Source organism: Danio rerio, chromosome 21 (genome assembly GCF_052040795.2).
Source record: "Danio rerio strain M-AB ecotype USA chromosome 21, GRCz13ab, whole genome shotgun sequence".
Classification (NCBI taxonomy): Eukaryota; Metazoa; Chordata; class Actinopteri; order Cypriniformes; family Danionidae; genus Danio; species Danio rerio.
In genome coordinates, this window is record NC_141041.1 from 2,332,501 (window position 1) to 2,345,000 (window position 12,500).

General features: G+C 35.6%; 2 long non-coding RNA genes across 3 annotated transcripts in view; one reads left to right on the top strand and one right to left on the bottom strand.

Annotated features, from left to right (window-relative positions):
* The window catches only part of LOC141379945 (uncharacterized), a 28,939-nt gene extending 21,914 nt beyond the window's left edge, over window positions 1–7,025 (bottom strand). The window contains exons 1-5 of one of the 2 annotated variants that reach the window (XR_015519866.1): window positions 6,890–7,025; window positions 6,408–6,527; window positions 3,883–3,992; window positions 3,119–3,583; window positions 1,802–2,423 (exon numbers count right to left, since the gene is read on the bottom strand). This is a non-coding gene — a long non-coding RNA (uncharacterized LOC141379945). Of the gene's footprint in view, window positions 1–1,801; window positions 2,424–3,118; window positions 3,584–3,776; window positions 3,993–6,407; window positions 6,633–6,889 lie in introns of those variants that run through there. The other variant, XR_015519865.1, reaches the window with a different exon arrangement.
* Window positions 1–12,500, top strand: part of LOC147838686 (uncharacterized) — a 1,589,207-nt gene that overhangs the window by 242,506 nt on the left and 1,334,201 nt on the right. The gene's annotated exons all lie outside the window — the stretch shown is intronic.

Here is a 12,500-nt window from a genome sequence, read left to right on the forward strand (position 1 = left end):
AACACCTCTCAAACGGTGGATTACTTCATTCTGATTGCTTGCCGCCAATGTTGCCAACTTAGCGACTTTGTCACTAGATTTAGCGACTTTTCAGACCCCCCTAGCGACAAATCTAGCAACTTTTTTTGTGTGTTATTGGAGATTTTTTTAGACTGCCATTTGTCCATACTGTACCGTCCCTACTCTTCTCAACGAGCTGCGTGTGATGCCGCCGGCCCCTCCCCCGCCTCACAGCACTGACAGGCGGCCCAGTCAGTCCTCGTACAGCAGCCTCTCCCACCTGCAGCCCGAGAGCAGATCACCCCTCTGCGTACCGACGACAAATGATTTAGCACAGGCAGTGTGAAGGTATTTCCCTTGTACAGTCAAACCGATCTACTTCTACTTTATTTTAACAATTTAATTGGACCGTTTATTCTTTTCTTGTTCACAATCAGATATTTTAGTGACAGCTTCTGAACTTGTCTGAGTTTATTAAATAAGAGAGATTACTGCACATTCACTACACATCTATAATGACATGCTGTATTCAAACAGCAATACATTTAGTTAAATAAACATGCTTATATAAAGTGTAGTGCAATTATAAATACCCCTTTATTAACCATAGGCTGTTAAATAGGAACGGTAAAACGTGATGACGTCAGTGATATGCAAATTGACGTATGACATACCCCCCCCCCCTTCATCAGGGGGCCCCGTCAGCGATCCCTGCAGGGGGGGCTCCACATTTTGCACTACGCCACTGCATAGCCCCACCCACGGACACGCACATTCACTATTTATTTTGGTGTGCAGACGGTGAAATAATATGACATTCTTGCCAGATTTTGATTAGGTTAAAAATTGTTAACGTAAAGTAATTAGTTTGATTACGGTAACCTCGGATTGGGTCGGCCCATCTTGAAATCAGGCGGCCGTCGCATATTGGTCCAAATGCTTAACATTTATTATTATTACTAATATTATTATTATTATCATCATCATCATAATATCACATCTAGCAAGAGATAAAAGCTGCCTCCACATAAAAACAATACATTAAAAAAAAAAAAAAACTGACCGGCCCACATTTAAAAATTGGTCCGGCCCTTTTGGCATTTGCTAGATGGCCAGTCCGCCCCTGGAACGTACGGTAAGGGTTAAATGTCACTTTAAGCTGTATAGAAGTGTCTTGAAGAATATCTAGTCTAATATTATTTACTGTCATCATGACACAGAGAAAATAAATCAGTTATTAGAAAAGGGTTATTAAAACTATTATGATTAGAAATGTGCTGAAGAGATCTGCTAACCATTAAAAAGAAATTGGGGGAAAATATACAGGAGGGCTAATAATTCTGACCTCAACTGTATATATTTTAGTGTAATACGCTATAACTTAATTAAATGTTAACTTTACCTACTTAACTAATACCACTGAGGCCTAATTAAAGATATTATTCTCCCTATTAGAAAAAAATCAGCTTCACAAACCCAACAAAAACACACAATTCAGGATTGTGTGTGTTTGCGTGTGTACAAAGGGTGAATTGCAGACATAAGGTCGAGCTCTTCAAAGACACGCACGGACGGCTTCTTGCAAGCGGGCTCTTAAATGGGCAGCCGTGTGGAGTGGCCCTCACATGTCTGTCTGAAGGACCAATACACTCTCCTCATCTGAGATTAACCATCTCAATTTACTAGCCAGTCACACCCCGCTACACACACACACAGCACTGACAGCCATCGGCCATTCATTCGCACACTCACAAGCCCATAATAATCACGTGCACTCATAAGCAACTAGTAATTTCCTCACCCTCGCTTGCCTGTGTCGTCCTCTCTTCACGAGGGCCCTTAAAGACCCTTTATAGGGGTCAGAGTCGGGCATCGTTCCCTGTGCAAACCTAGAGGAGACGCTGTGGTGGCTGTTAGAGTCTTGGTAAAGCTAGCGTCATCGATCTGGTGGTCTGGTCTTAAAGAGCCGACTCCATGCCCAGTCACAGTCGCTGGTTATGGGACAGAAATCAAATCCTTGGTAGGGTAGAAGACCTTTAATGGACTCAAATAATGCAGGAGCAGAGGATTCACTCACACACACACACACACACACATTAGAAGAGAAATAAAACAAGATTCATTATATTCTCATACTTTTCTCCGTCTTTTTTTATGTGATGCTGAAGTCAATTGGTGTTTTGCTTCTTGTTTTTTTTTTATGTATTTCTGAAGCGGTTCATCGATAAACGGCTGCCGGAGTGTTTATTCAATATCACTTGTGGCCGTGATGCTAACTCATTGATAAATTAGACATCAAATATTTATCAAACAACTCGGTATTTTAAGAATCCACTCTCTCAAGTGTGTTAAACCTGCTTTTCCACATGGCGAGAGGGCTTTGCTTGAGACACTTCGACTTTGATAATGTTTTCAGGAGTGGCCTGCAAAATAAAACAGATGAAGACACAGATTTGATCAAATACAACATCCAGTGCTCAGCATATTTGCGTACACCCCTTACAAATCTCTCTTTTAAATTCATATTTTCTATAGGAAGCTCTACAATATTGTATTTGTGCATTTACATTAGATTAGTCAGTACTGAAGCCAAATCTGGAGCTCATCTATCAAAATAACTTACGATAATGGTCCAAAAACGAGTACAGCAAATTTATATAAAAAAAATATTAAGTACACATTTAAAAAGAGGAAAAATCAACTTTAGTTGAAATTGTGTAGGTTGGAATTTTTTTTTTTGTAATATTTTACTTGAATTTAAATGTCTTATCTTTCAATTTCTAAATATGTTTGGTGACTAAAGTATTATTTTAATACATATAAATATTTAATAAATCTGTTTTGTTTAAATACACCAAAATACATTGCCTATATTCACTAAGAAATGGAGGGAAATATTCATTTTCAAAATGGGGTGTGCTCAGTTATGCTTAACATTACACTTAAATAACAGTAAGTCTCCAAAATAAATGTGTTTTTCAGTATTTTTAAATATATTTTGAAAAGATAGATTCAGAAAGTTGGGAAGAAGGCTTTGAGTGTATAGCCAGCAGCTCGCTCTCTGCAACTCTCACATGGTCGCCCACTTAAGCTAAGCAGGGCTGCGCCCGGTCAGTACCTGGATGAGAGACCACATGGGAAAGCTAGGTTGCTGCCGGAAGTGGTGTTAGTGAAGCCAGCAGGGGGCGCCCAACCTGTGGTCTGTGTGGGTCCTAATGCCCCAGTATAGTGACGGGGACGCTATACTGCTCAGTGAGCGCCGTCTTTCGGATGAGACGCTAAACCGAGGTCCCGACTCTCTGTGGTCGTTAAAAATCCCAGGATGTTCTTCGAAAAAGAGTAGGGGTTTAACCTCGGCATCCTGGCCAAATCTACCCACTGGCCTCTGTCCATCATGGCCTCCTAACCATCCCCATATTCAATTGGCTGCATCACTGTCTCCTCTCCACCAATCAGCTGGTGTGTGGTGTGCGGTCTGGCGCACAATGACTGCCGTCGCGTCATCCAGGTGGATGCTGCACACTGGTGGTGGATGAGGAGATTCCCCCCACTGTGTAAAGCGCTTTGAGTGCCCAGAAAAGCGCTATATAAATGTAAGGAATTATTATTATTATTATTATACAGGCATGCTCAATTAATATAAGTCATAATTTAATTTAATTTAAAACCCTGCATATAGGTTATATTTATCTAAAGAGGAACTGCATAAGGTTTTTCCTCAGGAATCTCCACTTCATAACAGGTGTAAAACAGCAGAAAGATAACCCCTAACCCACTTGATATGGTTGTGTCCTAAATTGCAAGAATTTTTGGAAAATATATTTGAATGTCTTTCTAAAACCCTCCAAAAAAATAAATCAATCTTAAAACATGTCCACTTACTCTATAGCTGTTCTTGGGATATTAATAACTTCAAGATGTTTAATGAATATGAAAAACAAGCCATGTTTTTTGGTATGGTAATTGCCAAAAGGGTGATTTTCAGGAGTGGCCTGCAAAATAAAACAGAGAACGCAGATGGAGACACAGAATTTATTAAATACAAAAGACAGTGCTTATATTTATATTTATATTTGTGCATAAACATTCGATTAGCCTTTACTGAAGCCAAATCCACAGCTTATCTAACAAAATAACTTACAATAACACTCCAAAAACGATTACAGCCAAATGTATATGTTATAGAAAAATATTAAATGCACATTTAAAAACAGGAAAAATCAAAAGGCGCAAAAAAAAGTAAAACTTTAGTTGAAATTTTGTAGTTTGTAATTTATTTTTGTAATATTTTGCTTGAATTCAAATATACTATCTTTCAATTTCTAAATATGTTTGGTGACTAAAATTTTATTTTAATAAATATATCTATTTAATAATTCTGTTTTGTTTAAATACACCAAAATACATTGCCCATATTCACTGAGAAATGGATGAAAACATTAATTTTCAAAATGTGGTGTGCTCAGTTATGCTTAGAATTGTACTTAAATAGCAGTAAGTTTCCAAAATAAATGTGTTCTTGAGTACACATGTAAGAAAAATATTAAAATATACTTAAAAAGAATTCATTTGGAGAGTTGGGAAGAAGGCCTTGAGTACTGTATATAATATATTTAAGTATATATATATATATATATATATATATATATATATATATATATATATATATATATATATATATATATATATATATATATATATATATATATATATATAGACACACACACACACACACACACACACACACATATATATATATATATATATATATATATATATATATATATATATATATATATATATATATATATATATATATATATATATACAAATAACAAATATATGACATACAGTAAATGGACTCAACCTTACACCAGGTCAATGAGGACCAAAGACAGCAGAGGAAACAGACAGTGTGTGTGTGTGTGTGTGTGTGTGTGTGTGTGTGTGTGTGTGTGTGTGTGTGTGTGTGTGTGTGTGTGTGTGTGTGTGTGTGTGTGTGTGTGTGTGTGTGTGCAATTCCAGCGTTACGGTTGTGACATTTGCAGTAAAAACTCGAAACATAAATTCAAATAGAAAGCATATGTTAACACTGTATTGAAACATCTGTTTATATTTTCCAGAACAACTGACCACAGAAATAAGAGACCAGAAAAATATCAATGTGAAAACATCTTTTGTGCTTTAAATGAGGAAAATAAACATGCGTTATGGATGTGACCAAAGTATTCAAGTTTGCAGTACACAAAACAGTACACAGTCTGTAGAAATTATGTGAATTAAACAGCACTACCTAAAGGAAACAATGCTAATCTAAAGGATAAAATATGTCTCTCTATAAAACAAAAATGATTGACTTTATTTTATTTGGCATTTTTGCATTTATGAGAAAAAAGTGTTGTTATGGATGTGACATCTTATGGATGTGACCGATGTGAAATTGCCACTTGCGTCACTTTAATAAATCAAATATAGTTGTTTGAAAACATTGACAGAGACATTTTTTGAGTATTTCTAAAGTGTTGTAAAATACAAGCCTACAGAAAAATCGTAGAAACGGTTTCTGTATTTTAGTGAAAACTTATTTTTTTTCATGAAAAGGTTGCATGGAATATATATATATATATATATATATATATATATATATATATATATATATATATATATATATATATATATATATATATATAGTTGAAGTCAGAATTATTAGCCCCCTTTTGATTTTATTTAATTTTTTAAATATTTCCCAAATGATGTTTAACAGAGCAAGGAAATGTTCACAGTATGTTTGATAATATTTTTTCTTCTGGAGAAAGTCTTATTTGTTTTATGTCGGCTAGATTAAAAGCAGTTATTAATTTTTCAAAACCCATTTTCGGGACAAAATTATTAGCCCCTTTCAGCTAATTTTATTTTTTCAATAATCTACAGAACAAACCATCATTATACAATGAATTGCCTAATTACCCTAACCTGCCTAGTTCACCTTATTAACCCAGTGAAGCCTTTAAATGTCACTTTAAGCTGTATAGAAGTGTCTTGAAAAATATCAAGTAAAATAGTATTTACTGTCATCATGTCAAAGATAAAATAAGTCAGTTATTAGAAATAAGTTTTTAAAACTATTACGCTTAGAAATGTGCTTAAACAATCTTCCCTCCATTAAACAGAAATTAGTGAAAAAAATAAACAGGGGCGCTAATAATTCTGACTTCAACTGTGTGTGTGTGTATATATATATATATATATATATATATATATATATATATATATATATATATATATATATATATATATATATATATATATATATGCGATTTTTCTGATTTAACTAGTGTCTATAACGGTATTTTAACATAAGTATGTGTTAAGACTAAGAACCAATTGTCTTAACAAAAATCACTCACCCATCGCTAATCAGTGGAAATCCGCGCGCCCGTCAGCAGAGAGTCCCGCGGGAGTTGCCAGGGCAACATCTCCGGGGGCGCGCTCAGGTGAATCCAATCCCGCGTTGTTCTCACGCGAACCTGTCAAAAATAAATCGCCTGTTAGTACTTTTAAACATACATTTCAATTTCGCCCGAATACGAGCTTAAAGCGAGCTTAAGATGACGAACAGATGTGAAGACTGAGGCGACGCGCGGTGAGTTTTAACGAGACAAACCGTTAAACGGCGCTTAAAACACCGTGTTCCTGAACTCTCCCTCCATTCGACTGATAAAAGCTACAAAACTCTCACGGAAGAAAACCTTTTAAATGTTTGCAATTGATTTCAAGAGAAAATCCCCTTCTTTTACATGTGAATAGTCTTTTGTGAAGGGAGATGCTCCTCGGAGCTTTAAATTAACACTCAAACCACACCAGGAATATTAATCAGTTAACAACTTACTTTCTACCGAGATACTTTTCTTTTCCAGTGAGATCCTCTTTCTTTTTTAGTTCTTTGGAGTATGAAAGTAAGTAATGTGAGAGATTTTTAAGGTACAAAACTAAATTTGTCGTACACAGTGTGTGAATTATACATTGAGGATCAGGGGGAGTCAGTGTTTTTGGTTAGTTTGTGTACTGCATGGTCCCGGCATTTATGTAGTTATTTTTAACTAGATCTAGTTTATTATTACAACAAATTTAAGTTTAAAGTGTTTTGAGGGATATTTAGTGATACTTTGCTATTTCTGTTGGTCAAACTATACCAACTGCATCTAATTTCAGGCTATATGTAGATACTAACACTTATTTTATTCTTGTGAACACTTCTGATGTCTATTGGTGTTCTAGATCTGCCAGTTTCAGACTGTTAAAGGATTTTTTTCAATTAATGTATATTGTTTATTATTTTAAGTAATAACTTTATTACTTAAAAACTATTTCTCAGTATTAAAGGGCTGTTAACCAGGGAGGTCAGCCAAACCCCCAACCTCCCCCCCCCAAACTCGGTTTAGCATCTCATCCGAAAGACGGCACTCACTGAGCAGTATAGAGTCCACGTCACTATACTGGGGCATTAGGACCCACACAGACCACAGGTTGAGTGCCCCCTGCTGGCCTCAAAAACACCACTTCCTAATTTGACTCTCAGAATATATGTAGATACTAACACTTACTTCATGAGCAAACAGTCTTGTGAACACGTCTGATATTGGTGCTCTAGATCTGCCAGTTTCAGACTGTTGAATGATTTTTTTTCTCACATAGGCATGATTATGCATTCACAATGCAGAGCCGTTATGGGGTAATCAAATGTATATTTTTATTATTTATTATTTTAATTATTAACATTATTTAAAAAGTATTTCTCAGCAGGGTTCATACGGTCATGGAAAACCTGGAAAAGTCATGGAATTTTGTCATGGCATTTTCCAGGTCTGGAAAAGTTTAGGAAAGTCAGAAAAACCAACGCAATCTCACGGCAATTCGTAACTTTTTGATTTAGTGGCTAATTCATATGAATCCGTATGATCTAATTCGCACATTTTAGTCCGATTTGCTCGTAACCCAATGGCGGTTGGGGTTAGGGGTGGGGTTGGGTGCCACGCCTTCTTTTTAAAATCGTACATTTTCGTACGACTGAACTCCCTGAAACCCACAAAGTTTTGGAAAAGTCATGGAAAACGGTTATCTGTATACTTGAATATAGGTTAGTTATCTTTACTACTTTTCTGTCCTTGGCCAATCGCATGCGCTCGCATTTTAAGTGCGGTATAAGCACCGTCTAAATCAATTTTAAATAGATGTAAATATAAGCTGAATCTAAATAGATTGTTGCGTGCTTTGCGATATGCTGTAAAACATTTTAACGTATTGTTTTTTACCACACATATGTAGACATTGCATGAAACATTAGGTGATGAAAATTCACTTGAAAGTCTTGGAAAAATCATGGAAAAGTCATGGAATTTCAGAAGTAAATATGTGTATGAACCCTGTCTCAGTATTAAAGGGCCGACCCCCCCATAAATATTGTTTTGACGTCTTTCAGGGGGGATCAAGTGTTAATTAGGGTGCAAAGTACACAGTATACAGAACATTGTACACTACAAATAAGCTTTTCTTCCTTAGTTTTTCTTGTATAAAGTCCAATATTAAAAATTCAAGAAGCATTTTTTATTGTTTTGTTTTTAGAAATGTCAAAATTTGGTGTTTTTTTTTTTTATTTAACCAAGCTAAATAATTCAAATAATTAGGCAAAATAATGCCAATGGGGTAAGTGTAAAACTTAAAAATTAAAAAACTATTTTTTACTTATCCCACTTTCAGATTTTATTTAGCATGTTTTAAGGAAAAGCTCACTTAATTTTGATTCATAATTTCTGAAAACAAAACCATATACACTTTTTTTCAGTTCTTTGGGGTGTAAAAGTAAGTTGAGTAGGAGCTACATTTACATTTTTCCCGTCAAATAAGCTTTTCTTATGTTTTTTTATTGCTTCTTGTCTAAATATCTAAAAATTGCACTCAGCATAGGTTTTACGCAGCGGATGCCTTTCCAGCTGCAACCCAACACTGGAAAACACCCATATACAAGCATTTTATTTCATTTAATTTGTGATAAAAAGCGGTCACACTTTACAATGTTCATTAGTTAATGTTAATTAACGCATTTGCTAACATGAACAAACAATGAACAATACATCTACTACTGTATTTGCTCATGCTAGTTAACGGTAGTTAATGAAATACAGTAGTTCATTGTTAGTTCATGTTAACTCATGATGCATTAACTAATGTTAACAAGCATGGACTTGGATGTTAATAATGCATTAGTAAATGTTCAATTATGATTAATAAATGCTGTACATGTGTTGTTCATGATTAGTTCATGTTAGTAAATGCATTAACTAATGAACCTTATTGTAAAGTGTAAAAAGCTAATGCTGCAATGTATAATATTATTAAATGAAAGTGTTTTTAAATCTTAGGTTCTTGTAAACTTATTGTAGGAGACCTGCAAAACAACAATAATACTAACGAAATAATAATAATATGGGGATCTCAGATTGGGCAAATGTTCGTGTGTTATAGTGTCGGTTATTTTTGCTCCGTTTCTTACGCTGACATGGAGAAATGACTAAACAGCAGTTTGCAACCTCAGCAAAAACTAGTCCAGTCACTAACACACACACACACACACACACACACACACACACACACACACACTCTTACACACACTACTATATAGTCTGAATTGAAGAGGAGAACGACTAAAAGCAAAAGACTGTAAAGGTTTAATGTGAACAATCAATGTTACAAAACTGATCTATAAATCAGAGAAATATTGGCCTGGACTATTACACGTCTTGATCATAATAGAAAAAAATGCATAAAATCAAAGTGGCATGATGTATATTCTGACCAAATAAGAGTTGCATATGGTTTCCTGAAAACACAAACAAACACTTTTGCTGATGTATTTAATGTTATTTAAACCTATTATTAGGAATAAATTACATTTAGGAGTCACGGTGGCACAGTGGGTAGTACAATCGCCTCACAGCAATAAGCTCGCTGGTTCAAGCCTCGACTGGGTCAGTTGGTATTTCTGTGTGGAGTTTGCATGTTCTCCCCATGTTGGCGTGGGTTTGCTCCGGGTGCTCCGGTTTCCCCCACTGTCCAAACACATGCTTCCCAGTGATGGGTTGCAGCTGGAAGGGCTAGATAAGTTGGTGGTTCATTCCGCTGTGGGGACCCCAGATTAATATAAGCCGAAAATAGCATGAATGAAACTACATTTAAACAGTTGTTTTACATTATTTTCAAGAGTTCACACTTTGCTGATGATTGATGATAAAGTGTGTTTGGCATGCTGTCCTGGGAGAGAGCAGAGCTCAGAAGATCCTCACGCTCAGGGCTCCCACCGTTTGCAGGGTGAGAGGGGAGTTTGAGCTCAAGTAGATCTCGAGAACTGCCGTCTTATTTAGAGCTGATGACAGATTACAATTTGCTATGTAGAGATATACAGTTGGTTAAGAGCTCGACTGTAGTTCTACTTTAGATTGATCAATTCACTTATTACACATGTGTTTGGACTGTAGGAGGAACCAGGGGGAAACCAGCGTGAGCATGGGGAGAACATGCAAACTCCACACAGAAACAACAACTGGCCTGGTAAGGATTTGAACCTGTGACATTCTTGCCGTGCTGCCCTATAAAGGAAAAGGTGAAGGAGTAGGGGCGGAAGGGGGGGATTCTTCAAGGCAAAGATAACTAAAGTAAGAAACGCTGGTTATTTAGAGTGAGTTCGGAATTCGCTGATTGGTGAATCATGCATTAGTTATGAAATTAGTTTATAAATAAATATTTTATTTAAATAAATGCAAAAATTTCTTTATATTTTGGTGTTGGAGTTTTATAAAAAAATTTAGGTGGAATAAATTAATTCAATAGAAAATATTTAATTTTGAATTTCAGTAATATTTAGCTATTTTATAAGAATTAAAAATAAATGACAGACTAGATTTAGATTATGTAAAAATAATTGTAAACATTCCAATTGATTGCAGTTACTTTAAATTGTATTATTATTTCACTATTTTTATAAATAATAAAAAATTCAACAATTATTTTAAATTGCCATAATATTTTACTATTATTATAAATCACTCAACAAATGACTAAAAACTCCATTTTTTAAAATTGTAAAAAAATGTGACTATTTTAATAAAAAACACAACAATGGACTAAAAACTCAACAATTATTTTAAATTGTAATATTATTTCGTCATTTCATAAAATAAAATAAATGCAGACTTTTTTAGATTTTTGTAAAGGCTCAGTAACAATAATAAATTGATTTCACCAACACCACCATTTGACAATCCATCCATTCATTCATTCATTCATTCTTTTTCCTTCAGCTTAGTCCCTTATTTAACAGAGGTTGCCACAGCAGAATGAACCACCAACTATTCCAACATATGTTTTACAGCAGATGCCCTTTTGGCTGCAACCCAGTACAGGAAAATACCCATACAAACTCATTCATACACACACAGACACACCAGTTTAGTTCATCAATTCCCCTATAGCGCAAGTGTTTGAACTATGGGGAAACCGGAGCACCCGAGAGGAAACCCACGCCAACACGTGGAGAACATGCAAACTCCACACAGAAATGACAACTGACCCAGCCGGGACTCGAATCATCAACCTTCTTGCTCTGAAATACTAACCACTGAGCCACTATTCCGCCCTTAACTTTTGTAATTTTTTTTTTTAGACAATAATGATTATGTGATGACTAGGTTTCATGACAATGTGTGTGTGTGTGTGTGTTCATGTTTAGATTCCAGTATTTTGGTCTGAAGTTCCTCCAGCATCTGCAGTTTACCGCATCTGCACTGCGAGAGCCTCTGAACAGGAACCAGATACTTCATCCCTCTCGCTCTCTCACACACACACACACACACACACACACACACACTAGATCGATCGACCCGGCGACGCCACATGCCATACTGCGCTGGAAGGAGGCGTCTCTCACACACAACCAGGTTTGTGAAATATTCATAAAATGAGACGAACTTAAAACTCAGATGAGGGAGAGAAGCTCATGACAGAACGAAACCCCTGAACATAGAGAATCCATTACCAGAGCAGCACAATAGGGAAGTAACAACACTGATGACACTTCTGCATGCAGATTTGAGACACAATCTGACCAAAACTAAACTGAAAAATAAATAACAAAATTTTAAATGGTGATAACACTTTACTATTTTTAAATATTTTACAAATATAATAGAGACAGTTTACAAAAAAAAAAAAAAACTCAGGAGAAAAAGGAAGTCTTGACAGAACAAAACCCTCTAAACGCAAACACACACGCCATTACAGAGCATCACAAGGGGGAAATAACAACACTAACCACACTTCAGCATGCAGATTTGAGACTTCCAGAGGGTTTAATATGAAGCTTGTGTGTGTGTGTGTGTGGTTGTTGAGGGGAGATCATTGCTGGCATTAGCAAATTACATGTAAAATAAATTTCAATAAGAAGCAAT